This window comes from Phlebotomus argentipes, unplaced genomic scaffold (genome assembly GCF_947086385.1).
Source record: "Phlebotomus argentipes unplaced genomic scaffold, Phlebotomus argentipes genome assembly contig_42, whole genome shotgun sequence".
NCBI classification, from domain to species: domain Eukaryota; kingdom Metazoa; phylum Arthropoda; class Insecta; order Diptera; family Psychodidae; genus Phlebotomus; species Phlebotomus argentipes.
Genome location: NW_026776171.1, coordinates 630176 through 658144, shown reverse-complemented (window position 1 = coordinate 658144; position 27969 = coordinate 630176). Strand labels below are relative to the sequence as shown.

Sequence of the window (27969 nt, the reverse complement as noted above, 5' to 3'; positions counted from 1 at the left end):
GTTTCTAAAAATGTGAAATTTAGAGTGATACAAATGAATTATCTGGCTTTTTTTCTTTCTCCGAATTACCTCAATATACTAAAATCCTTCGAAATTCCTTAAGCAATGCTACAGTGAATATAAAAGAATTCGCAATCCTCTTAAGCGGACACCGCAAATGTAGACAATCGAGCGAAATGGCGAGATCAATATTGAGAGGTCAAGGGAGACATTTAGGATAGAGGACAAAAACCCAAAATGACCACAGCGAAATCCCTCCAGAATCCACCCTCCAATTGAGGACTCGTCTTCCCCATCATTTCCCAATCATGTGTGGTTTTTCTCATAATCCCATCCCGAGATAAATCGAGAGACACAAGAGAGAGAGTGAGAGAGAATGGTCGGAACGACGAGTTATGCAAAACACTCTCGATGGCAGCCAGCATAGTTGGAATAAAATAAAATTATGAAATTTTCGGAATATTTTCAAGTATTGCTGGCTGCTTGTTTGCAATGGGATGTGTGTGACCGAGTGGGAGTGCATCCCGAAACACAATTATATTTCCAGTTGGCAGCAAATATTTAGTGGTGGTTCGTGGGTATTCATCCCCCCATTCAGTCGTCAGACGAACTGTCGGGATGCCGTGAAAGCTCCGCTCTCTGCGTCTCACCAAAATTGTATTTTCTCTATGGAGAAGAAGTGTTTTATATGCACATGTATGTTCTGCATAATGGAATTGGAGGGACTCATTTAATATTGTTTTATTCTGCGCTCTCGCTTTTTTTTCGCCTTTTCACCCTCTGTGTGTGCATTCTCAAGTGTTCCCCCGTGATGGAATTTATGCAATAATGAACATTATTTGGAATGACTACGGCACTGTCGTATGCCAAAAAGCACCTTCTTTCTCTGAGTGCCGAGGCACAATTGAAGATGATCGCACGACATCAAAGTTTCGATGGGGATCATAAAGGGACAACACAGAGTCTTCTTCTCTCCACTTTGCTAAGTACTACCAAGAGACTACCGCAGTGTTGCTTTGTATTTAATAAAGCCAGGACGATATTGAGGGGCTTTGGCTGTCTGTAGCCTAAAATATTTCCCATTGTGCATATTACACTGGCTCTGGATGTGAATTTTCTTCATCTTATTGTCGTCTTTACACCTCCAGGAGGTGTTTCTCAACCATCACAAAGCCGCACTCCCCTTGAAATTGTGCTGAAAAGGGAAGACAAAGTACAATCTCTGACTTTTGGATTTTTGGTTTGTCTTGGTGTGAAATTTCTGTGGTGATTCTTTGAGATTTCATTAGGTTGATGGCGAGAAATAGCCAGAATTTACAGAAGAATTCTCAAAGGTTCGAGATGAAAGGGAGAACTCTTAAGCAATAGAAACTTAATTGCGTGGAAAAGTTGATGGAAGAAAGTTTATAATATAGTTTGTGTCCAAATATCTCGATGCTCGTTTTCTCAGCACTTCCTCACTTGCCGTCGTGGCGAAATCGAGAGCAATTAATTACAATAAATCGGAACACGATACGCTGTATTGTGGAGAATAAATATTTCCTCCAAACATGATCTTCGCCCTCAGACGTCGTTTCTTGTGGGGGCGGCGGCGGCGTGGGTGTCCGTTTGGGTGGGAAATGCAATAATGTTGCCGATGCGAAGCAACAGGGTCGTCATCGAGACAATGTTGAGAAATGGTGGTGCGATAAGGGTGGAGCGACAAATGTGAGATCTTCGGTGGCCGGAGCACAAATAGAAAAGACGAGAAGTTGAGATTTTATCTTGTCACATTATTTTTTATTTTCGGGGGACGTTTGGCGCGGGGGTTTGTGAATGGTTTGCTTTTTGTGTCTTTCTCCGGCTGTTTTTTCCTCCTCCCTCCCTTCGCCGCCGCCCAGTGCTCTGTGTTCTGTGCAGAAGCAAGTGGTTTTTTATTACACCATCAACCACCCTGAAAATTGTTTTGCCACTACTAATGCCAGGCATCCGACAATATGCGGATATAGCGAAGCTTTTCCCCCATTTGCCGGAGACGATGTGTATGTGTCTTCTTGTTAGTCGCTCTCAGGCTAAAGTTTCCCTGTGGGTGGGCCCTGTGAATTGAGGTGAAATTCGAAAATTGTCTGAGTGAGAATGAGCGAGCGAGGGTGAGCCACAGAAATGCCGGACAGTGGAGGATGACTGGAATGTATACAATATTTTATAGTGAAATTTCACTCTTGACCACATTGTCGTGGTTGGGATAGATAAGTGGACCGGAAATGTTTTCATTTGACCCACCAGAGAGAGTTCTCAGTGTGTTGAAGGGCGGCCGAAAAGTGTCCCCCCTCAACAACGCAACTCCATGTGGACACATTCCATGATGATGATAACCGAACTCCTGGGCGATGAAAATTTACACTCATTTGCATAATTGTGTATATCAGACTCACCCTCATGTCGTCCGCCATCCGCCAAACGAAAACTATGTCAAGTTGATTTATATATTGGCCCCATGTGCATCAGCCTAAAGAAGAGTTACAGCGCCGCGAGTGAGAGAGAAGAGAGACTGTCAGGTGATAAAGCATAGTCACACCGAAATGAATAATTGAAACATTAACCTCCTCGGCAGTTTCGGGGTGGAAAAAGCACAGCCACACACATTCTGTCGTGCAGCACAAATTTGTTTATAAAATCAATACATTCTAATGTGATTATTATTGCTTCCATTATTAATAAATATGTTAAATACATTACCTTCGGTTGGTGGTTTTCTATTTGAGGCAAAGATGGCAAACACGCAGAAACAACCCCTCATTGAAGACACTGAGAATATCTTCTATACCAAATAATTGATTTTCCCTCCACATTTATAGCTACTTCTCTGTCGGCATTGCGCCTCTCCGCAGGGACGTATTATGTTGGAAAAGCGCGCCCAGAGATTCAATCATGATGTGGATATTAAATTTTCATTCTTACACAATAATACGTCGACGTTGTACGTGAAATTAGAAAATAGAGGAGAAGATAGTTACACAGGAGCTAACTTGATTGCTCCTTCCTCCACTTCGTGTGCGGGTGCAAAATCTTCCCCATGGGTGACGCAATTCCAGCCCTGACTTCCCTCTGCCAACAATCCCACCTCTCAATATATTTGAATTTTTATCTGCAAATATGTAACATGTTCTATTTTTCTCGCCGCGCGCGCTCTCATCCCCGGGATTGATGGCGAGGAAATGTATAGTCGAATTCACTCACGCGACAATTGATTGATATTTTGATACAAAATCGATCGAGCGATTGGATGTAGAGAATGTTATACTTTCTAAAGCGAGTCCCATCTGTTCGATAAACACTGGGTGCCGCTCGCGCGATACGAGCGGAAGGGCTTTTCCAACCACTCAATAATCTTATCATGTTCTACTGATATCGCAACTCATTGTAATTAACGTGGAATCTTCCTCCCTCCCCTTCTTTCCGTGTGCGTGGATCGAAAAGGGGAGCGAGAGAAGAGAGACTCTTGTCGCTTGTCAATTGATTGTCGACTTTTTTCCCGCCTTTGGTGGACTCTTTTGTGTCCTCTTCATCCCTCTTTTGTACTGTCCACCCACACAATGGCGAAGCATTTAGTTCATGGGCTAAAGAGGATATTTTGGGGTAGAAAGAAGAAAAAAAATCGACCGTAAAAGATGAGCGCAGTCACTTTTTAATGAATACACTCACACACACTTTTCGTGAGGTCGAGCCATGACGAGTTGGACGAACAAAATTTCCACCCCAGAGAAGCTTTTATATGTATCTCAGAGGCATCAATTGATTGCCTAAGCTTTTCACATAACAAATGCTCTGCATTATTTAGTCTGCTTGCATTGTACGTCCAAATGGCCATAATGAGCTTACGGGACAATGCATTTCTAATTAAAACACAATTCACTAAATTGTCAATTCTCCCACAATTTGCCTGGTGTGCTCTATGGTCTGAAAAAATACACTCCACGGATCAATATAATAGTTGAAATTTCAATGAGCCTCTTTCTGACCCTCTTTTCATAGAAATTCATCGCTTTATTGTGCGTACAATTTTTCAACTAAAACAAATTCAACAACCCCGTCAATAATATGATTTTGATTATGTCATCCAATTAGGGGAATTTACAATTTTCCCTCCACTTGGCGTAATATGAGAATATTGACTCTTTGGCCATCACTGAATTCTGTCTCACACTAATTTATGAGAAATGATTAGAATTTTCCCGCCGCCACAAATCGCTTTGAAACCTTCATTGCCACACACACACAAACACAGAATATTTGCTATTAGTCGCACAAAATGTCACCACCTGCCTAAAAACATTAATCAAACGGATTCACTGTAAAGGGTTTATCAAATTTCAAAAGCGCTTTTAGGAGTTTTTGATTTTACTCCCAGCTGAATTGCTTTAATACATAATGATTGGAGCACATTTTTTGACGCACAATTCATGCGTAAACATTCAGAGCCTTTGAGAACACTCGTAATATAATCCTCTTTGATTTAATCATATTCAAAAGGGTGATTCTTCCGCGTGTAAAACATCATCTCTTCCCCATAACCAGCAATTGTCCATTGTGAAAAGCAATTCAATGGCGCAAAATATATTTGCGAATATATTGCAGTCCAATAAAATGGGTGCGGAATATTAAAAAATTAATTGTATATTTCGACAAAAATTTTCATGAGGAAAAATTTTTAATTGGGAAAAACTTTTAATTAACTGAACATACATATAGTATGGAAAAACAGGAGGACACATTGTGGAGTGTAATGTAATTGTTGCTGTTGCTATGCAAAATATCCCATAGAGTCACTCGCAAAATACACATTTTCTGTGGGCCTTTGAACCACCACACAAAAAAAAGCGTCGTGCTGCATGTTTAAAAGTTAGTTAGCGTTTATCAGCACTCAAATACAATCGTTTCCTATTGAAAAATTTCACGCTGTCGGTTGCGGGTGTTTTATTATGTATGAAAAATTTCAGCCTCTCCACATGCACGGCGGCGGCGGCACAGCAACAAACACGAGGGCCTCCCCCCGGGGGAAGGGGGCGCGCCGCGTTGTGATGGTGAAGAATGCGAGGAGCAGGTGTTTTCTTGCCGCTCCGCAGGCACAGAAAGGGTGGCTGCACACGGCTCATAATCAGTTTGTCATATTTCATTGATAGATAGAGTGAAAGGTGGGCGACAGCCTAATTGAATTATGCCAACATTCATTACACACAGTTGGTGGCCATGCCGATGATACGATTTCGCCTCGCAACTCTCCCTTTGTTGTCAACTCGCAAAAATGCCCCCGCCCACGCTCATATCAATTGATGCCACACAATCATTATCGCTGTCCTACCTGATTTACCCCACCTCGTTGCACACATGAGACCCTGGCCACCCTGTCTCACCCTCCCGTCCGAGCACAATGGCGCGCCCTTCCGCCCTCGCCCGGGGATTGATGCTGCAGGGACAAAGTGGAAAAATCAGATTGTTAAAAGTTGCCTAATTAAATGCGACGCTGTTTTTTCTCCCATCGTCAGCCATTCAGTGATTTTTGACTCTTTTTCCCTGCACCCAAATGCATATATAATCCGCACGGAGGGTTTTTTTTGATCGCCCAGGACACCAAAATGCCAAAAGGAATTTACAAGGGGAAAATCACTCGCGATTTCAGACCAATAACTTTGTGATTCTTCAATAATATCTTGATTTTTCCGTGATTTTCATTCGAATTTGGATTATTTCATTCAATTCTCAATCACTTTTTAATTACGTCAAAGGATATTGAATTTTTTTTGATTATTTTCCCACATATTGCCACTAGAGGGCAGCAGTTAAAAGACATGTAGAAGTTCGAGCTTTTTGACCGCGAAAAGCTTTATTTTCTCGCTTAAATATTCTTCTCCCGTAATAATCAATTGTTGGTCATATTTGGATTATTGTTTATTTAAATTTTGATTATTTGATTTTTTTCATACAAAGTAAAAACCAATATTTAAAGATTCGATTGAGATTTTATTCCTCCAAAATTGACTAATGACTTTCCCCTTGGGAATTGATGACTTTGTCTCATTTGATACTCTTTTTCACTTTGCAAAGACCTTCCATGCCAGGTTTCGATAGTTTCAAACTAATAACCGGTGAAAATTCACACCCCTAAAAACATTGCGGTGAATTTAAATACACACTCGCGACGCAATTTGACTGCACCTCAAGCCGATTTGCAAATAAGCCGGGAAATGCGGTGCCATATCGACACAAACTATACAAAGTGTTTTGTTGAACAAGACATTTGCTCAACACCTCAATAAGCCCACCGCCAGCCAATGTTAACATTCGATGGGCATATGTGAGTGATGTTTTCATGGTGGTTTGTTGAATCAACGCGTCGTATTATGTAGATTGTGTGAGCCATAATGAGGAGTTGTGTGTTTAAATTTTAACATGAATTTGCATATCAAAGTTTTGACGATTATTATGGGTTCATTCACATTTTACCCACAATTGTGTAAATACACACACACACAAGTGCACGCCTCGCCCAATTGAGTGGTGAAAACCACACCTGACTCTGGGAGACAAGGTGGGAAAAGTGTTGGATGGAGTTCTCTGTGCTGGGGGAAAACGCGCTCAGGTAAATTGTATATAAATTTTGCACACATTAAATTGTCCAGCGAACACACCCTCACTCGCACCTTCGCCACCCCATAAAGCATTCAACCTCTATCAAATTTATTAACATCACCCCGCAAAAGGCGTAAATAGCATTAGATAATGGATTAAATTCAATTCGAGCGATTCCACCTGGCGGCATCCGAAGCATTCTCTGCCATCGTGTCGCATTACAACTCGGAGGAGTGACACAAGTTTGGCCCCCACGGCAGAAAACACCCAGTGATTTTAATTGATTTTGACTATGAACGGGAGAGAAAAATCCTATAAAATTGAATTGACCCGATTTGTCTTAACTTGACAAATGGAATCATATATATATATATTGGGTTTGCTGCTGTGGAATGTCAGGTGAGAAATTAGCTTCAGTTGTGACAATTTCATGATATTAATAAGCGATTCATTATCATTAGGCCAATTAAATCACTCACTGCCATCACCATTGATTGGGCAGAATACTATTTTGATTAATTCCCATTAAAAGTCTCTTCCATTCCACTCCAGCAGTCTAAATGCACCCCCAAAACTAAACATAGAGTCACACATTTTTGGGGAGGGCACCGGCTAATGAAACACCAAAATGTCATTAAAGTGGAACAGAAAAGGCGCGCACTCAGGTGGAAAAGCACGCATGATGGAAATGGAGGTGCAATTGGATAAACCTCTTAAAATGTCAGATGGATTTTTATCTAAAGCACCTTTTTCGGATGTGTGTTTGTGCCGTATATTGAATGCGCGGGGGTTTCTCTAATCCCAAACTCACTCGCAACACAGTTGGAAAATCCTCTGTGACAGAAGTGAATAGGATTTCACGCAATTAATCAATAAATTTCCATATTGCGACCGAGGATTGCGTGTTATCTAATGAAAAATGTATTCATCCGTGTATCCACCGAAAAAAAGAACCGTCGCGAGCGAGGGAGAAATCCACTCAGAAGCTCCATTTGGAATGCATGTATGCATATTTATAGCCATATGAAATGGATATCGAATCCACTCGCCAATGGCCACATTAATGGTTCAATACGAGAACAGCTTTGGGGGTGTAAAAACGAGCGATAAACTCGAGGGGTTTGTCAGTGAAATGCTCAAGAACTTTCTTCGCTATATATTGTGGCAATTATTTTAACACAAGACAACGGAAATTCCATTTGACAAACCTCTTTGTCGCCCCTTTTTATTGGCCTCTCAACAGTTACTCGTCGTCGCTTTTCCCCCAAACTATCTCACATGCTCAATCAATTAACCATCGCACAGTATTGAATTTCGTGAAAAAGTGTGTGTGAACAAAGAACTTGTTGTAGGAAAATGTCACGAATCCGTGAAAATGAGAATTTGATCCTTTTTGCAAAAGCGCATAAATTATTCCATTCCCGACGAAACATGCGGAAAAAATCAAAAAAATAACTAATTATCACTGCTGAAGGGGAAGTGCCAGCAACAGAAATGAATTGTGAATTCTCAAATTAACTACACCAAACCCGCGCGCGAGACGCATTTGTGAACAGGGGATGGATTTTTCCACCCCTGTTCGCATAGTGCCTCCCGGAATAATTTCATATTTCAGTGAATTACCAGAAAAGAATATGAGGCGAAATAAAAAACGGCAGACTGGCGAGAGCCATTTATGTAATTTTTCCCACAAAAATCAATTATCCCCAGAGAGAATGAATGTTTTCCCTGCACTCACACCGCTGACCGCGTCCGTTTTTCCTCCACCTCTCGATGGAAATTTCACCCACGACATGGGAGTTTTCATCATTTTTTCCACCCACTTTCCGTGCATATCATCACATCCACCGCAGTCACACGAGTGGTGGGGCCTTTTTCGACTGGCCCAACCCTTTCCCCAGCGCACACAACCCCACTAATTTCCGCACGCGTGGAATATGGGATTGTTTCCCAAGTCTGAGCAACACATACACCTGGGTCGAGGATAATTTTTTGATAATTAATTCCACACAAGTGGAGAAGGGCAATTATATCAAGTGAATTGCATGCGATGTCGCAAAAAGCGTCACACAGTCCAGAATCGATGTGTGTTTCCAATGAAATTTGAATTACACACACAAAGTTTGACATGATAATCTTTCGATTTTGCAAGCTTTATAGAGTCCTTGAATACGTAGCCTTCAAAATGAAAATCCTACCTTTCACAAGAACACCTCTTTGATCACAATAATGGAAATAATTGTGCCTGAAAATTTTTGGTGGTTGACAATCTCAGAAAAGAGAGAGGGTGGAAAACTTCCATCCAATGGGATTCTGTTGATATTTCATTCTTCCGTGTAAACTCTTCTTCTCAAAAGCATTTCGCCCTAAATAAGAAATTAACCACAAGAAAGTTTAATATTTATTTAGGTGTTGCGACGAAATTTTCCTCTTTCTCTCTCTCGTGTCACACTTCAAAGCTCACATCGCGCGATTCTCTTTCCCACATTTTATGCGCGGCCCATCAAAAGTTCTCTCGTGAAAGATTTTACGTGTAAATCAGAGAAACAATACGTGCAAAAAATTATTCTCTACTAATTTTCTTACAAAACTGATTTATTCTGCATTTTCCTTCCGAATTCAATTGATTTCATTATGTTTTTTTGGAGTACTTTTTGGAGTGTGAAAAAATCCACAATTTCTTGATAATTTCGAGCTCTTTACCTGGATATTTATATTTATATATTCTGCAATACTTTTCTCGCAGTGCAGAAGTGAAAATGTGATTTAAGAGAAAAATTTCTCCTCTCTGGAAAAAAAACTTTTCAGGGTGAAAATCAGGCCAAAGACGCAGACTTTTGGAATCACTTGAAAGTGAACACCCATGATGAGAGGCACACGAGAAGCAAACACCCTCTCCCTTTCTCTCACCCTCTCTTTCACTCTAGAAACTTTTTAGATAATTTACAGCCGCGGCTTTTACTTTGATCTCCATTGCCGCGGGCCTCGCAAAAATGCTTATACTGCGGAAATTCCGGGTGAAAAATGAGGAAAAAGATTATCCCTGTTGACGAAGAGTGTTGCCAAAGTGTACAAAAGGGCCGAAAATTAAAATGACTCTCGAAAGTTTAGCTGTGTAGATGTTTTGGTGCAAATTTCCATACCAAATATTGCCTTATTGTAGTTAGAATATAGGATTTCTTGGGGAATCCTATCTTCTTGGGCATTTCTAGTTGAGGAGATTTGATGAAAAATTCAGAAGCACAACAATTTGTAATCTAGTAACATTTGAAGTGTGTACTCAACTTACAAACCTGCGGAATTTTCTATGAATCCCTTCAAAATGCACTTTTTCTGGTTTTCAATTAAATATAACATGAAAAACACACCATCACAGAGTTTTAACAACTCCGGTGAATCCTCACAAAGAACACATTTTCCACTAGAAACTGTGGACAAACCGCAGACTGGCAAAAACCCAAAGGTGAATAAATATGTAGAGAATGAAATGGTTTCATCAATTTTACTCATATTTCCAAATAATATTCATATCACCGTCACAAACTTCACAAGAGTAAATAGCATGTGAAATTCATGGGACTTCTGCAATCCCATCGGAGGATCTCAAATTTCCCCGGTTATATCGAGCAATGCAACTCTGAAAGTAAAAATCTCCCCAAAATTTCACTATATTTGTCCGCTCTCTCCCTCTCCAGACAAGGTGTGAAGCTTTTGAGCAGAGTTTCTCTCTCATACTTTCACCCCAGATTTTCATTCTATATTTGAGTTTTGGCTCTGTTGAAAAAGTTTCAGCAACTTTTGGCAAACAGAATGTCGGTGTGTCGCAAAGTACAACACAACAGGAAGGTTAATTTCCATCCCCCACCCCTAACATGCAGGGTTGTGTGCATCATTAGGTAATTAATCACTGCTCATCTTGCGCATCCACTTTAAAATGCATTAATTACCACTCTCGTTCTGCGGCAACTTTGCCACTTCAAGAGATGTCTGTGTAACTTAACCTCAATATCGATTGGCATTTGAGGTGCTTACCAGCAGTCCTCGGATCACCGCACAGGGAGCCACTTGAGAAGTCAGTTGGTGAATCTCCTAATTGGGCGAGAGTGCATTGGAAATTTTGGGTAAAGCTAAAAGCTCAGAAAGATCTCCGCAGAAAGTATCTTTCGTGTGGCAGATAATTGAATTATAAACTGTTTCTGCCGCCATGGCCGAAAATACAACTTTCCACCCCTCATGCTGGGCTGGGGGTGGTTTTTGGGGTTTTTGTGCCAACACCCCTGCCGTGAGACGATGACTCCTCGTCTACAGCCACTTTTAGCCCATTCATCATCGACTTTTGGTAGCCAATTCATCGTTCCTGACAGCTTTTCTGTGATATAATCTTGTTATTTATCTTCCACTCGGATGACTACATGAGGCCATATCAGAGGAGTGATGAAATTTTGCGTCCATGGACATGCATGAGGCACATGTATGGGCACGAGAGACAGCCTTGATGGTGACTTATATTTGCATTTTATACCCTAGACTGTACAGAGTTTCTAAATAATAAATGCCGCACCGTCTATAAAATCGCATGGCATCTTCCAACCGGTTGGCAAATACAGACAATTTCGCATGACGGTGGAGTTAAAGAGAAATTTTCAATTGTATCCCAGAGGCAGATTTCCTCCCAGTGAGTGTCCATAAATAAAGTTTTCATATCATACGTCGTCCTCGAATGTGACAGCGACTGTATGAGAGAAATTCTCGGAAATGGAGTTGATCATGACTGAATTTCAACCAGAATTAAGATCAATAATCGCGAATTGAGATTTTAGCCATCAAACTTCCCAGAAACACAGTGTTGAATTGCGAGTTGATTAATTCATTAGTCACAGTGTGTTTAGAAGAAATCGATCCCTTTTTCTCATCTACGAAATTTTGAGCTCATCGCAAAGCATGTCTAGTATCAAATTCCGGACGAAGAAGCGACGGGAATTGGCTTGTTCATGGAGTCCATCACGAGCAGGTTGTCTGCATTTAGTACCAGAAATTCAATCCCAAAATTACTCCTATACAACTTTATGCAAATATTGAAACGGGATCCAAGCGGACGGATTTGTCCAGGAAAATATTGAGCAACACATCAAGAGAATTGTTTGAAATTTTGTACGGGATTTTTCCCCCAAAACCTCCTCCCTCCTTGCGATTTTTGCCTTTCTCCCGTAGCAGGAAAACATCCTTCAAACAATGGGCAAATGTTTGGAAGACTCTCGAGTCTGAATTTTTTTTCTTTCCTCTCCCTCTTCATGTTTCTTGTTTTGCGATGCCAAAAACATTCTACATCCCGAAACAACATCCCATAGCCGAAGAAGAAGAAATAATACTTTGTGAAGTGATTCCCAGAGTGACTTGCTCTCACTCTGATCCTCATAAATTTCCTATTTTTCACGATGAAAACTTTTCCCGCCTCAAGCTTCGGGCAAAACTTATCATTGTCCTCTCATATATCTTAAAATATTTCACAACGTGTCTGCTTTCCACCTCATTTTCCACGCCTCTCTACCCCCAAGAAGAAGGTGAACGAGGTGTTGAGAGGCGGCGGGGGTGAAAATTTGCTGAAAATACGAGACAGACAGTGAATTTCCTGTATATGAATTTTTTAAAAATAGCACCTGCAGGACAGGTGGAAATGCTGCGGGGCAACAGTTGGGAATGGCTGAAGATGTCAAATTGTTGCTTCGGGACTTTTTTTCCGTTTACTCTAATAGGAAGTCTCTCTTTCTGTCTGGGAAAATCATTTGAGATTTTTCGGTGAATATTTTTATTTGACTAAAACACCTTTTATCATTTCAGATTTTTTCGTCTTTCGGCAAGGAAAAGCACAAGGTATGTAATAAATATTTTGTAAATTCATAGAGATAAAATTTACATAATTATTCAGTCAAATATCATGGTCGGGAAATGTAGCAATTTGTCACTTGGTGGTTTGCCTCTAATATGTAAAAGTATTCCAATATTGCTCGGGTTTCATTATATCATGTTGAAACACAATGCCAGAGTTACAAAATTCGAACGGTTTATATGCGAATGTCACGGGAGATTTTGATTGAAATCTGCAGAATCCTTAGTGATGCCTGAACCCATTCAGCGATTGCCAAGCGTATTAAAATAAGCGCAAAATGAATTTTGCCAGTGATGTGGTGGCGAAAAGGGTGGCCATGAGGGAATGGGGGTTGGAATTGGTGCTATTGTGTGAATTTTCTCTGTGAACTTTCACGAAAACAAATTAATTTTCGACACATACAACGTGAATCACTTCACAACAACCTCCCCATTTGCTCTCCACTCACCCCTTTTACCGGGGCCACATCAGCTCAGGCAGTGCAGGTGAAGCTGAAAGGACTCCCCAAAATGCGGAAAATACAGAGAAAGAGAGAGCGAGAGCGAGAGGGGTGGCTTTGTGTGTGTTCTTTCACATAACATACCTATGTATTGTTGTAAGGCAAAAAAGGCGACTTTTCATGCGAAAATATCTCACTCCCGCGAGACTGGACATGCCAAAAAGCGACAAAAGACCAAAGGGTGAGGAAGATAGAGTCCTTTTTTCCACCAAGAGCCATGAAAAACATTCCACCCAAAGCGCCACCCCGCAAAACATAATAGCATTTTGTGTAATAAATAGGGATAAGTGAATGGGTGAGCTTCAGCGCGATACCGGAGCCCGATCGAGAGAGGAAGATGGTGAAAATCCTCAGCACGGAGATTTATGTTAAAGGTATAGGAGACTTGCCGAAGTGGAAAACTGTGAAATATGTTTGACACAAATGACTTATGACTCGATGATAATTATTCATCCTGGCACAGAAGCATCTCGTGTTTCACTTTTGCACCACGAAGCATCACCGACATTTTATCCATCTGCTGGTGCTTTCCTGCCATGCTCTCAAACTGGCCTCATCGAATTAAGGGGTTTATCACAAGCCAAAAGGCAATGTTGCGATGGTGATGAAATTTTCACAGATGTCAGTGGGCAATAAATCTTGCTTTTTTTTCCTATCATTTCACCAGTGCAACAATTGGTTGCGATCATCACGAAACTTTCCTGTGTGGGAAAATTTCCCCATTTATGCCGTGAAATATTGAAATTCTCATCACCATCATTTCGATGGGCTGTGGAGAAATTGATTTCGAGAGTGGTTGAGTGGAAGTGAAGGCAAACCAAATGAGTTGGAAGAAAATTTTCACCTCATCAAGTGGGAGGCGCACACGAAGGGCACATGCTTTGCCTTGTCTCGAGCAGAACTCAAGTAAAATGAGCACACAAATCTATAGCTAATTAGCAACTGATCGTGGTATATTTAATTAACTTGAAAACAAATCACTGATTTATTGGCAACATTTGATGTTTCACCACAATTGAGACTCCGCGCTCAATGGCGCGCATTTTATGAAAATCCCCATCACAGAGATTTCCCAGGGAGAACCGAAAAATTAATTCGCGTATCCAAGGCAAGAGCTCAGGATGTTGTAAGCGCACAATTTATGGAATGGAAGAAGCATGATATCTGGGAAGAAAATTGTAATTTTCCATGCGCACCCCCAAAAACCACCCCTCTCCCCCTCACCTAAACCAAAATGCCACCATCTATAAATACAGAGTTTGCCACGGGAAAACTAAAACAATAATCCCCTTAAAATTATATTTCATTTCACCTTTTCGCCACCACCAGCTGAGTTTGTTGTCTCACAACATTGGGGGTGACATAGGGTGGACCATAAACTTTTCTTAGCCCCCGCGCTCCAGCCACCGGCGGCTGGGGGTGAGTTCATCGTGGTCGTGGCGCGATCTTAAACCTTGTAGCGTGGCGGATTGTTTATTTACAGCCACACACTGTGCTCCTGAAAGGACCGACTGCACACAGTGCATCTTCAGCACCCAGAGCAATATCTCTCATATGAACTCGGGCTTTTAGCCATCAGCCATGTGCAAGCGAGCAAGGAAGGGGCGATGTGGAGCTTTGAATGCAAATCTAATCTCTCCTGGTTATTTTTCAAACCTCCCGCCCAGCAATAGAAGGTCGTCTTTGGCCTTTCAGGACACTGAGAGGAAATTGCAGGAGGGAGGGTTTTTTGAGCTCATTTTGGTGAAGGGAAATGTCCATCACAAAGGGTGAAATTACATTGTGTAGATTAATTTGGAGTTTGAAAACCTTTGAGAGTCACATTTTTGGTTTATCTCAGTGTCTGAGACAGAAGGCGTTTGCCTCTGTCTAGAGAATGGTTTCATGTGTTTCGGGACGCTATAGTGGCGTAAAATTGCAATCCACGTCCTGTGGAAACAAACACCTTCAAAGTTGAAACAGAGTGTGGCCGGGGAGATGGTCTTGTGCAAAACGGGGTTTTAATTTTAATTAAAATGAACTCTTTTATGTTCCCACCGCTGATACCCTCACTTTTATATATATCTTCTCACTCATCTATCTTCATTTTCCAAGCCACTCTCGTGCCACACAATTTTCCAGCTAGAAAATCCACCCACGATCATCTCCGCCCGCCCCACCATGAGGATCAGCGCCATCCAGCCCGGCATCTTCAGCGGACACACTCTCATTGTCCCTGTGCGAAATTCCTTATCTCCGCACCACTCCTCTCCACCCCGCTCGTGCGGGTGGCCCACGAAATCCTCCTCTGGCACTTCCGACGAGAGACAACACACATTGAAGTAAATGAAATTGTCTTTATAATCCTTGGCACGTCCTTACTTGGCAACTTTGACAAATCCTCAAAGCAATAAAAAGTCGAGGGTGTGTCTTCTCTAATTCTCTCCTCTCACACCCATCGCCGGCCACCCTCGAGAGCTCATCAACCGCAAAGCGAAAAAATCCCACCCGCCCCGGAGCCGCGCGAAAATTTTAACAACTCCCCACAAACCGCATAAAGCCCCGCGTCTTGGCGGAAAAATTTATTGTTGCTGCAGCAACAAAGTCTCTGCATGTGCGCCATCAACTTCACTGTCGGCGGTGGCTTTTTTTTGGGGGGCGGGATGTGGATGAGTGATAAGAAGAGGATTTTTCCGCGATGGTGCGTGGGACAATAATAATTCCCCTAATAGAGACTACTTGTATTGAATAAGGAATTTCCCCCGGTGCGTAAATCACGCGCACTTTGTGCAGTGTAAAAGTCTCGCGTTGGAAGCTTGAAAGATTTGCCAGCGTTTGTTGACTTCTTCTTGTGACTCTGGCGCGCTTAAATTTCTCGTCTCATATTCACAATGTCTAATTTTCAGCGGGTGAAAGTGGCGTGGAGTATGAAATTTTCACGAGATTTCCAAGATGTTCATCTTTCTCACCCGATTCTCAGTGGGTTTTGGGGGTGTATTTTGGATCTCATTGCCTTTTCGGTAGGTGAAAACGGGTGAAATACAATATTCTCCCAGCAATTTACGTGTACAAAGCCCAAAAGCCATAGAGACAATGGCACAACACTTGATTCTCATCTATCACCTGAGCAACAAGGTTGCTTCTTCCGCCCACCGCCAACAAATGTTGGGAATGGTTGGCGAATATGCCTCGAGAATACGACGGAGCGCGTGTGTGTGAATGGAGAAAACACACGTATCTTTTCCACCTTCGTGCATTTCACGGCGGTTTGGGAGTCGCGTTTTTTCCATCTCACCACGCCACTGATGACACAGAGATGTCTTGCTGGAGGTGCTGAGTTTCTTCACCTCATCTGGCGTGAAAAATTACCCGAATCTGCGGCAAAATGGGAGCTTCAGTGCGGCGAGAGCTTAAGAATTTACATAGAAATTGAGAGAGGGCGAATGTCTTCTCACTTAATTTCCCGAGCGCAAAAACCTCCAAAAAGGCAACCCAAAATCCACGCCACTGCGAGACTTAATTATTTCATTTCGTCCACACTGAGGCGATTTATTGGTGACTTCCTGAGACGTGTTCTTATTAGATTCTTTCTCCGTTTTCACCATCAGATCCATCGCACTTGATTAGGTTTGGGCGGGAGAAAAACAAGAATTGTTGGGGCGAAAGTCAATCAAACTTTGGCTGCTCTCTCTCTCTCTCTCTCAGGTTGAGCACGTATTGGGGTAAATCAAAATAGAAAATAATAGAGGAATATTGCAACGGGCAAAAGAGTTGCTGAGGACTTTTACTGTGAGTTTTCTGCACAGCAGCACAGCTTGAAAATAAAAAAAACATGCAGAAATTACTTTGAAGCCTTTTGAAGTCTTTTGGATGGCAAAATTGCTTAAATCGATCCCATCACTATGCATCGTCATCCGTGGCGGGGGTGAGAGAGAGAGTGGCAAAAACAACAGCTCACTGTTGCTCTAAACCCCCTGAGGTGGATGCCGAAAAAGGGCGGAACAAGCGAATCAATTGTGAAGTTAATTTCACAGGGATTTGTATGCGTTTGAGAGCTTTCATTGTTCGCTCCTTTTGCCTTTGAAGCTTCGCAGCGTGACAAAAATCGGCTTTTCGACGGCGCGCAAAGTGCAATTTGGCACTATTGATTTTTTCCTGGATTCGTCAAAATGAACCCGAGCAGCAAAATTTCAGAGGTGCAGACTTGATTGACGGACAGGTGTGGATCATGGGGTCAAAGAGGGGTTAAAATGCAAGAGGTCAGCAGCTGAAAATCACCTGCAATAGTTTGCACAAATGGTGTGGGGGTGTGAGAATTTGTTGCGAAAATGATTTGAGGGGCGTTCAGGAGCGTCACAATTGGTCGAGAGGCCACTTAATGAAATTACATTTGTACGTCCAGGCGGAATAGTTTGGTGCAACAGATGGTCACCAGTGACTGTTTGGGGTCACAGGTGGGACAAATGTGGGCAAATTGCCAATTGTCAATTCTCCGTCCGCATGCCAAATTGTATTTGGGTGCAGCGCGGCCCCAGAGAGAGTCGATCTCATTGGGGAAAAAGAACTCCGCAAACACGAAGCGAGAAAAAGAGTTTGAGAGTCGCTTGAGTGTAATTTTTAGAGGAGGCAAAATTGCTTCTTATCAGGTTTTCTGCAAGACTGCCTCGGGAAAAGTGTGTACTATATATGTGTGTGTGGGTGTGTGTGGTGTAAATTTCCTCCTTGGCGCTCAACTCATCCTCTCGAATCCATAAATAACTTACCCAGGGAAAATGCTGCGAGGCAGGGAATTTTTCCTGGAGCACACATTGGATTGCTGATCCAGTTAGAGATGCCACTTCTTCTTGTCTACTCTATACCTTTTCATTTTTTTCCCTCCCCTTTTCACCCCGGCGGCAAGTGCATCTGCAAAAGGCGCAATTGGGAAATTTCATTGCAATTTGAGCAGCCATATGATCCTAACTGTTAGTGAGTGAATTGACAAAGACGCATTGATCGAATTAAGGGTTCATATTGATTAAAGAGACATTTCTGGGAGAGTGATTTAAGAAGAAATGGGAAAAGAAATCATCCACTATGAGAGAATACAGCTCAAATTTTCCTCCCGAAACATGTCTCAAACATCTCAAAGCGCGTTCTCCTCATATGGAAAATTGCTGAAGATACATGATAAAGCTCGTCGGGCGGTGAATTAACTCTGTGAAATTTGATTTCCCGCCCCATGAAATTTTAATTTACCTTTCATCTTGAGCCATCTTTTGTCGAATCCTCCCCAACACACATACACACCTCTTTTGTACTGCTCATCAGTCTGGGCGGCGGGGTGAAAACCTCGGAAATGACGAATGGGGAAGAGAGGAAGGAAATAAATCTCGTCATTTTCCTCTTCATACCAAACACACACACACACGCGTACACTTTTTTCCCGTGCCTCTTCTCAAGCGACAAAACCTTCCCTTAAAGGTAAATATCGAGTGGCGAGAGAGAGAGAGAGAGCTTAAACTACACCCACTAAATATTTGCTAATTTCCCACTCATTTGCTCACAAATAGTGCAATGCTTTTGGCGGGGGTGGTGTTCGGGGAAAAATAACATAAATTGAGCGCGCCCCGGATAATTGATGATGAAAGTGGCAAAGGGGGTTCACGCCACAGCGAGTGAGAGAGTCTCTCTGGCGCTGCGATGAGGCTTTCGGGGTGGAAATAATTGTCACGAAGAATAAATACTTCGTGATGTTTGTCACACTTTGGCGATTATTTACGATTATTTGTGAATGAAAGATATTTCTGTTTCGTCCATTTCGAAAGCTCTCATTGTTATTTTCAGAGGGTGTTTTTCTGTATGTATGTGGCTCAAGGGGTGATTTAGTTTGTGAGGCTAGGATGTTTTTCCGCTCACTTCTTCGTCTGCCAATGGATTTGTGTGTGTCTCTTACTGGTGAATGACAAAGTATAGATGAGAAAAGTAATACAATCATTGACAATTTCACGGCATCTCGCATAACTCTTTCTCTCGTTCGTCTGGAAAAATGTCTTTGGAGGAGTGTTTTCGCATGTTTTTAATTGAAATATCAGGCGAATTTTTCTTGTTGTATTACAGAAAAAAGAGACAGAGAGACACATTCTTTATACACACAATCATTTATATTTGAACAGAGAAATTCTGCGCGAACAGTGGCAAAAATACACGATGATATAATTCAATAACAAATAGACAAATGGAAAATTTATTGAATAATAATGAAAAATCCCATGATACAAATTGAAAATTGATTTCTATTTGCTTCCCACTCTGTCATCGGACTGTTTCATCAAACAAGAAAGCCAAGAGCACGCGATAGAATGGTGTAAATGTGTGAATAGTGGACAGATTCCAATTGATATTTTTCATCACTTTTCTGCAAACAAGCATATTTTTGAAGCATTATTTAAAGTATTCGATGAATCCAGTTTTTGTGCATTTTCACACAAAAATATTTCCAACGAGTCATCGCGAAACTTCCACTTCACGACAAATCAATTCATGAAGAGGGACAGAGTATGACTATAAGCTTTGGAGTTTTTGGACAATTTAGCAAGTCATCGTCATCATCGTGCTGAAGGGGTGCTTTTTCAATGCACTCGAAGGGGTTGGTCGATTTTTTTTCCCCCGAAAACCCCTCCATTCATCGGACAGTGCGGATTGTTCTTTGACAAGGAGACACACACTCCACAGCATAATGATCGTACAAGTGCATTTTGTAATCCCTCGAAAATGTATGCGAAGCGCAAAATCCTTGTGTATCGTGTGTGCACAATTTATTAGCCCATTGTTACCAATTTAATCTTCCAATCAATGCAGCCAGCGACAATGATAGTTTGGCCATTGAATTGCCAAGTCCGGCGCGTCTTGGAGTGCCACTCCCGCTCTGTCCACATTTCATTTAATACCCTCTCTGTGTTTGTTTCACCATGGGAAGGATTTAGTCTCGAGATCCCTTCCAGCTCTGATTGTTTTCCATCGCACTGCCAATGCTGAGAAATCAGTGTGGGTGATTTTCTCCTCCGCGATATATTGATTTAGTGCCGCCCCAGTGTTGCTTTCTCTCCCCTCTCATTGTGCCCTCAAGATACACAAAATCACCTCCCCTCAGGACAGTGTGTAAGTGTTTCATTTCCTGGACGACAACACACAATGCTCATCATCTTCATGTTGAGGATCAGACTGAGGCACGCAAGTGTGGAGCACACAACATGTGAATTTATTGAGTGCCAGTTGAAATTGAAATTAAAAATTTTCACTACATGCCAACCTTGGAAGATGGCGAGACAAAGTGTGGCGTCATTATGGAGACACTGGGGAGAAGATGGGAAAAATTGTACGTGAGAGAAGAGGAGTTTAATCTAAAATCAATAATCTGGGCGGCATGTGAGTATGTGTGTTTATAGGAAGATGAGTCTCACTGGGTGAAAGCTTTGCGAGAGCTTTGGCAACTTTAGCCTTTTCGTTGATATTTCGCATGTTGGCAATCCTTTAACAAAGTCATTCTGTAATGTATTCCCCATATTTTTCCCACCCAGCGGAATATTTATGAATATTGTGACTACATTATGGCAAAGCAGCGTAAATATTTGCCATGGAGAGCGCATTTATTTTATTTTTTACCCCCAAACCAACCAGGGAGAGTTTGCAAAAATTCCCAGATAATTCCCTCGTCGTTACCCAGGGAGCACGTGGATTTTCCCGCCTCTTTCCACAATCACTGAGCCATTTTCCGTGGGAGTTTGAGTGAAAAATCTCATGGCATGAATAATGCAGGGGCGCAGGTGCTGATAATGTTGTGCAATTATTTACTAATTAGTTATAAGTCTTCAAATCTGGGTTGGGTGCCTCGTGAAATATTAACTCCCTCCCTCTCCCCCCCACCCATCCTTGTCGTGTCCAGTGCGCGAGGACAAAAACTCACCATTAAAATTACATCTTTTAATTGCCATTCTCCGTGTGCAAAATGTATATTCCCAAAAGCTCATAATGCACAGTCGAAGGCATGCGAGTGGCATTTGCGTGTGTACAACTGTGAAGGGGTGGTGAAAATGTGCAAATTGATTTAGTTGATAATGAATACAATAAGAGCTTTTCGCCATAATTCCCGAGAGAAAGGCACTCACAGGGAGAGAGAAGCGTATATGTGTGTATAATAAAATATGATTGAATTCTCGGAGTTGAGCAAAGTGCGGACAGCTCTCTGCATTGAATACAAAATCGTCAAAAGCTCCCGACCAGGAGACATTGTAGGGCATCCAGGGGGATGTGTGCTCCCTCGCGACGCTCCGCCATCAGCATCAGCAGTGCACATTTTAACTGTGAGCACTGTCAATGCACAAGAGATAATCAACCGCAATTAAATGGGGTTGCATACGTCCAGAGCCATGCTTTTGCATTTGCCCATCCCCGTCGTGATATTCTCCAGAGGGGGACACTTCACACCCCGCGTCACTCAATAGCCCATCGCACACGCGATGCACACCATTTTCCAGATGCACTCGCGCTGGAGGCGAAGAGGTCGAGCGTCGGGAACAAAGGACTTGCGGGAGGGCAAATTTGAGAATCTATGTGTGGCGCCGAGAGTCCTGAATGTCCCAAAGTACATGCATCGAGAGTGTAATGTATATGAAGTGGCCTTTTCCGCACCTAATGCTCTTTGCCTTCCCACTTTAGGCGTTCCATTAGAGGTGGAAAGAAACATATACAAATTTCAGCAATTTTGAAGATTAAGTAGCAAATTTCAAAATTTCCCATGCTTTTTGAAGCTTTATTTTAACCGAATATAGATGAGATTTCAACTCAAAGTGTCCTTTATTTTCCACTCTTATAATTTTCTAGAATTCCCACAAGTTTTACTCGTGGAAATTGAGTATAATTCAAAGAAATAACGAAAAAATAGAATACTAACAGCATCATAAGTCCAGACAATACATAAAGCTTCAAGATTTGAGAGTAATCTTCAGGTGTGATATGATTTTCACGTATTTTTCTGCAAAATTTCATGATTTTTTCCACACTTAATCTCCCCACTTACCCAGAGTCATATTGCGAATTCAACAAAACACGTAACTTGGGAGGAAACACATGGGGAATTTCCAGTGTAACTGCAGAAATATCTCTTGCATTTTCCCACTCATTTGCCCTGCAAAATGCGACACGTTGAATGTTCACCGTGTGTGTCACACTCTATTTAAATTGCACATGCAATTAGCTTTCCACTGCGTCCAGAGGCAATTTAGAGTGAGAGAGAGAGAAGCTGAAAAAGGCATGAATTGACCGCCTCTGTGCGCTCTTCTCATGGTGTGGTTTCAGGGATTTGATTAAAATACCACGATATATCTTCCCACCTGAAATCACGGGAAATTTCGCTTCATGTCATGCGGCGATGGGGGAAGAAAAATGGTTGGGGATGAGGAAGGAAATTGAAGATGTTGTGCACCTCCTTTGGCAAATAAAAATCTCACACACTGGCGGAAAAACCCACTCTGAATCATTGATGATGCAGAGGAAGAGAATGAAAAAAATTGCTCTCGAGCTTGAACGAGGGGTGGCGAGGAGGGTGGAAGGGATTTAAAAATTCACGAGACATCAGGGAAAATTAAATAATTTACAGCAGCAATAATTTTTCTAATGGGGTGTGTGTGAGCCTGAGTATATTTTTGTTGCCTTATCTCTCAAGTCATTCTCCTCAGCCTCCCCCCAGGAAAGGGGATATAAAGGGAGCTGTTCTGGGTGTCTTGAATCAATCATAAAAAGAGCCTGAGATTAAAAAGGGGAGGCAATTGCCAGGAAATACGATCTGAAGTTGCGCTGTTTCACACAACTCTGTTGAGTCACTGTACGGCGCCTTTTGCGCCACGACTTGTGGTTTTGCGATGAGAAAATTGATCCCGAAATCACGGACAAGGAGCGCCCATTGTCTTTCAATTAAATTTGTCGCTCTTGCCATCCACAAATTGCTTTAATGGATTACTTCTGATCCATTTCGCGTCCCTTTTTCGTCACATCATCAGCATCATTATGACTAGAGGGGGTGTTGGTGTCATCTCCGAAAGAGAAGAGATTCGTGTCTCGATGGATCAAAGGGTTGAGCACCACCCAAAACCTCTCTCGCGAGCGCGCGCGAAACACGCGAATCATGTGGATGAAAATCGTGAAAAAGGGGAGCTTTCTTCGGATGGAGCGTGACAGCTTTAATTTCAAATAGAAAATTTAATCTTCAAGCTGAAGAGTGAGTTTTCCAACCCCTCCCTCTTTCGCATCGAAAGTGGAGCGAATTTTGGGTGAAGGATGGCAAAAGAAAGTCTGTTTCAACTCTTTTTGGGCGTCCCCGGAAAAAAGCATCACCCAAATGGAGCCACCCACCGAAAAATTGAGTGAATTGCGTGCAGAGAGCTTTCGGAGCCACCCACAATCCGGGAGAAAACAGCTGAAGACGAAATGTAAATAACCTATTTTCGAATTTTGTACAAATACCGGATTTGTTCCACTCAACATAAATATTACAGACACACACACACGCGCCCTTTTCCCCACTATATGCAGAGTGTGACGGGAAAAATCACGATGAAAAGCTCCTCGATGAAAATCAGAGCATGAAGGAAAAATATCTCTCTCTCTCTCGCTGCTTAGCAATTTCGGTCCACTCGAAAGGGGTTTGTTTTTCCACTCTTCCCCCCCCCCCCCCCATCTTGCTTCGGTATGAGCGCAATTATCAAAAAAATCCAGCAATGGAGAGTATGATGTGTATAAAATATTTATACGGGGGCAATTTACATTGGAAGCAAAGTTGCCCGAATACCTTTTAACTCCAAGACTCCAGCTCAACCCCTCGGCATTTCTTTTCCATTGCAATAATTGGGGACTTCATTGATAATTCAGTGAGTTAAGGGAAAACATGAAATTCTCACTCCTCAAGACTTGCCGCTTTGGAAAGCGTAAAAGTCAAGTTTCATTCTCTTATAGCAATATTAAGAAAGGGGCTCAACGCAGTTTTCCTTTTTCATTAAGTATATTAGTAGCGAAGGGTGGGACAGTTATAGAAACCAAGGTGATTTTTCACTAATCAAGCTTTCCCAGCTGAAAACATGTGCTTAACAGAGAAATGTGAAAAGTTTTCTGCACAATATTGCCCTGCCTTGCTCTAACCACTCCGTCTCAGAACACTTTCCAACGAGGAAATTAATTATCACCTGAATTGTTAACTCCACCGTGCAGCATTTCTAATATATATGTATATACAAGGAGAAACTGTTTGCTGGGCTTCAAAGTGCAAGTGAGTCAAACGGAATACCCTCGGTTTCTGACCTCAGCCCTTGGCAAGAGGGAGTCTTTCTCGGATGTTGTCTATTTGCCATGCATGAAGAATGTTTGACTCTTGTTTGGACGGTTTCACGTGTGGCCAGGCCATCAAACGGCACAACTCTGAGTGCACTTCTTTGTGGTCGGACAACGAAAATGCACCAATGACCCTCACAGCCGCCATTCGACGTCCCAAGTGTGGCAGCCTGTGGTTTCTGCGGCCTTCTGGCTCGGGACAAACATTAAGTGTGCCGGAAAAAAGTCCCTCACCGCTCATTAGTGGTTGACTCTTGGGCTTGGCGCTGGCTTTTGTGCACTGGCGAAGGAAAAGGAGGCCACGAGAGAGGGGGTCGAATATTAAATTATTCTGCTTATTTGACTTCGATTGAGAGCCCCTTTTGAGCTCAACAGCGAGGGGTTGGATATGTATTTTTTGCTGTGTATAGCTCAAGTTGGTAAATTTGATTTTCGCGCTGTTGCGAATGGGATAAATTTTATACATTGATTTTTGCAATTTTCGGATTTAAAGCGCCGCCAACAGTGCTCGAGAGGAAGTGGATCAAGAGGGCAAACAATGGGGGTGGATTGGAAGGCGAGAGAACGGATATTGGGACATTCACAGCATTGATGATAATTGCAGTGTCTTGGAGCATTCTTGCGCACCCTTCTCTGTCAATCCCAAGCTCATGCTTATCGTCACTTTCTGTCAGGGTGGCCGCCCCGAGGAGTCGAGGAATTCCCAGTGAATTTGCCTCGTGTGGATTTAGCGTTTCGCATCGACAAGGGATGAAAGATAAAGCTCTCAACATATCCGAGGAGGGTGTTTTTGGGGGAGAGAGGGCGTCGAAGTCGATGCTCGCATGGCGAAAATGCTTTGGTGTACATTCGGATTAATGGTGGGGTTGGCGAGAGAGTGAGAGAGAGAGAGTGTTTGAGCAGGAAATTGTTGATTTGTGTACACATATCAGTGTTCCACTCACCACGAATGATGGCTTTATTGAAACTGAGTGATGATTAATTCGCCCAGAGGTTAAAGTTATTCCGTGAATCTCATTTTCTTGCATCACCAGCACTCTATCTCTCCCCACGGACAATTGATTTTTCCTCGCTCCGCCTCATGGCAAATATTTTCTCACCAATTCACTGGTGCGACGAGGGATATCGAACACCACCTCCCATCCTCCCCGCAATCCTTCCCTCTTGTAAGCAATTCCGAAATCAATAGTGTGTCAGTTAGGGAAATCTCAAAAGTTTCAGGAGTTTTGTGGTCGACTTGCCAAACGACGGAATGTTCTTTGTCATATTTCACAAGTTGTCGTATCTTTTTATCCACCCAACTAAAGGAAGCGAGCTTTTTTGGCGGGGGTGGAAAAGTGAGACTCATCCAGGCATGATATCCGTTAAAAAGTGGGTGTTTAAAGAGATTCTGTGTCAACTCCAAAACTCACACAGTTTCATTTACTTATTATCGCAAGGAATTGGCGAGATATTGCGTGCAAATCTGCAATTATTCACCCCTTGGCGGCAGTGTTGAAAGTGAGAGAAGACAGAGTGATCTCTTATCTTCATGCAACAATGAGTCTTGCGAATTTTTCTCCACCCTCTTCAGCCATACACCAAAGGAGTTTCCATCATCCTTTGTAGGATGGATAGGAAAATGGACGAGAGAAAAGGGACAAATTTCTCGTGAAATATTCGAGGAAAAATGCTCTTCAGCCAGACGATTGCACAGTTCACAAAATATTTCATTGTTGAAGAGATAGGAGAGAAGAGCACTTGCATTCCAATGTGCAAACACAATTTGGACAAAAGGCTTTACTATCGCCACAATCAATTTGCTAAATCAATAAATTACGATTCAGAGACTTTTGCTGTGACTTTGATTCGCACACAAAGTGATTGTGATGAGCATTGAATTGAGTGTTTATGCAGTTGGACAGCTTCTAGAGAGAGACTTTTAGTCCAAAAACAGTGAATATTATATATATTTCTGTGATGGAAATCCAATTATCGTGAAAACTAACGATGTGTCTGTCCGGAAATGCATTGCAGTAGATCCATTTATTATCCTTATCACCGTCCGCTTCGCATCGCCAAGGTATTGTCATTCACTCCACGCGGAAGCTGCCCAACCCCCCAAAGAGACGCGCGCGTCTCCGTGTCATCAACCCTTTCTCCATTTGCAGATTTTCACATGCAAGCAGTCTCTTCTGGCTTTCCACACGCCCACCGCTCGTCGTTCAGCCAGCAATTTTTCACATTTTACGACAATTTTATGCAACGATTTCGAGCATTCCCGGCGACGGAGACTTGAATGAATTATTAAAGAGGCGAAAATAGATGAAAGCAATTTGTTGATTTCCCACCCACTAAAATGATCTGCCCGAGGTTGTCGCTGGAAATCTCCCAATTTAATCCCAAATGACACACAGAGAATTTCCCGAGGTTTTTCAGCCACACAGCGCATAATTCTATAGAGGATTTGAATAAAAGGGAGTTACATTTCATATGAATGACTCTCTGTTGCTAATTCGATTAAATTGCGAGTATTCCATGAGAACTTATACTATAAATCCAAGTATTTTTGAATTCGCACCACATTTTGTTACATTCAAATGACAAACAGCTCTGATTTAGCATGTTTAATCTCGTCTTTATAGATAAGATTTCATTTATTTGCTCGCTCTACATAATGTATTCAACATATTCACAGCATATTTTTGCAGGTGAGAAGCACAAGTCCAAATGAAGCGAGAACAAAGACGCTAATTTACTTGATAGCAAATGCTACATAGTTTCGTGTGACTACAATTCTTGAGAAGATCACAGAGTTCATGATGAGAATTGCCTGAAGCGTCGCACGGCACTTTCAGCAAGAAGTGTTTAGTTGAGCTTTGTAGTGAAGTGAGCACTATTGAAGACAGCGAATTCTACTCCTTTTGAGTTTACTGGGAAGATTATTGTACGGTTTTAAGTGAATATTTACTTGAAAATGAGGACAAAACTGAACTTTATTCGCGTTTTACACAATAAATTTTCATATTAATCCATTGATTTCCATGCTGTTTGTCAATCTAATAAAAACTAATAACATTCGCAGACTTTTTCCCTCACGAAGACCATCTCGGGACAAGTTGAGACTCAATTATTTGCAATCTGGGGCTGACATGGTGATATCTTTGGGATTTGTCACCACTATTGGGTGTAATTTGTTCAATTTGCAAGATTTAGGGCGGATATACGAGACAGTGTATCGGTGTTAGGGAAATGTCATGGGAAACGTGTGAGGAATAAGAAGTTTCCACCACCCTCTCGACACGAGGGCGGGGGTTCACGGCATACCTTCGCCGAGGTGAAACGCCTGATCAGTGTCTGTCTGTCAACAGTTCTATGGTGTTGCTCACAAGTGTGCGCGCGGAGAAGGAGGACAATTTGTTGATTAAACATGCAAAAAGACGAGATTGTTTGTGAAAACTATTTAGGTTTCCCATTGAGGATCTCCTCGAGCGGAAACTCAGCATGACACAAGGAAAAACTAATAAAGAAGTATGATGTTTTTTGGACTTTTTTCCCTCTTCCTTCCTTCCTTCACCACGCGCGGCGAAGGAGGAGAAAGAGAAGTGTGGGAAAAAGAAATGAGGAAAAATCGCCCTGCACAAGCCAAAGTCGA

General features: G+C 42.1%; 1 long non-coding RNA gene across 1 annotated transcript; it reads right to left on the bottom strand.

The window, feature by feature from the left end:
* Positions 1-2324: 2324 nt before the first annotated feature.
* On the bottom strand, positions 2325-17792 carry LOC132257213 (uncharacterized). The gene is made up of 3 exons (XR_009468247.1): positions 17738-17792; positions 2415-2446; positions 2325-2362 (listed from the first exon to the last, which is right to left on the bottom strand). It is a non-coding gene; the product is annotated as an uncharacterized LOC132257213 (long non-coding RNA).
* Positions 17793-27969: the final 10177 nt, after the last annotated feature.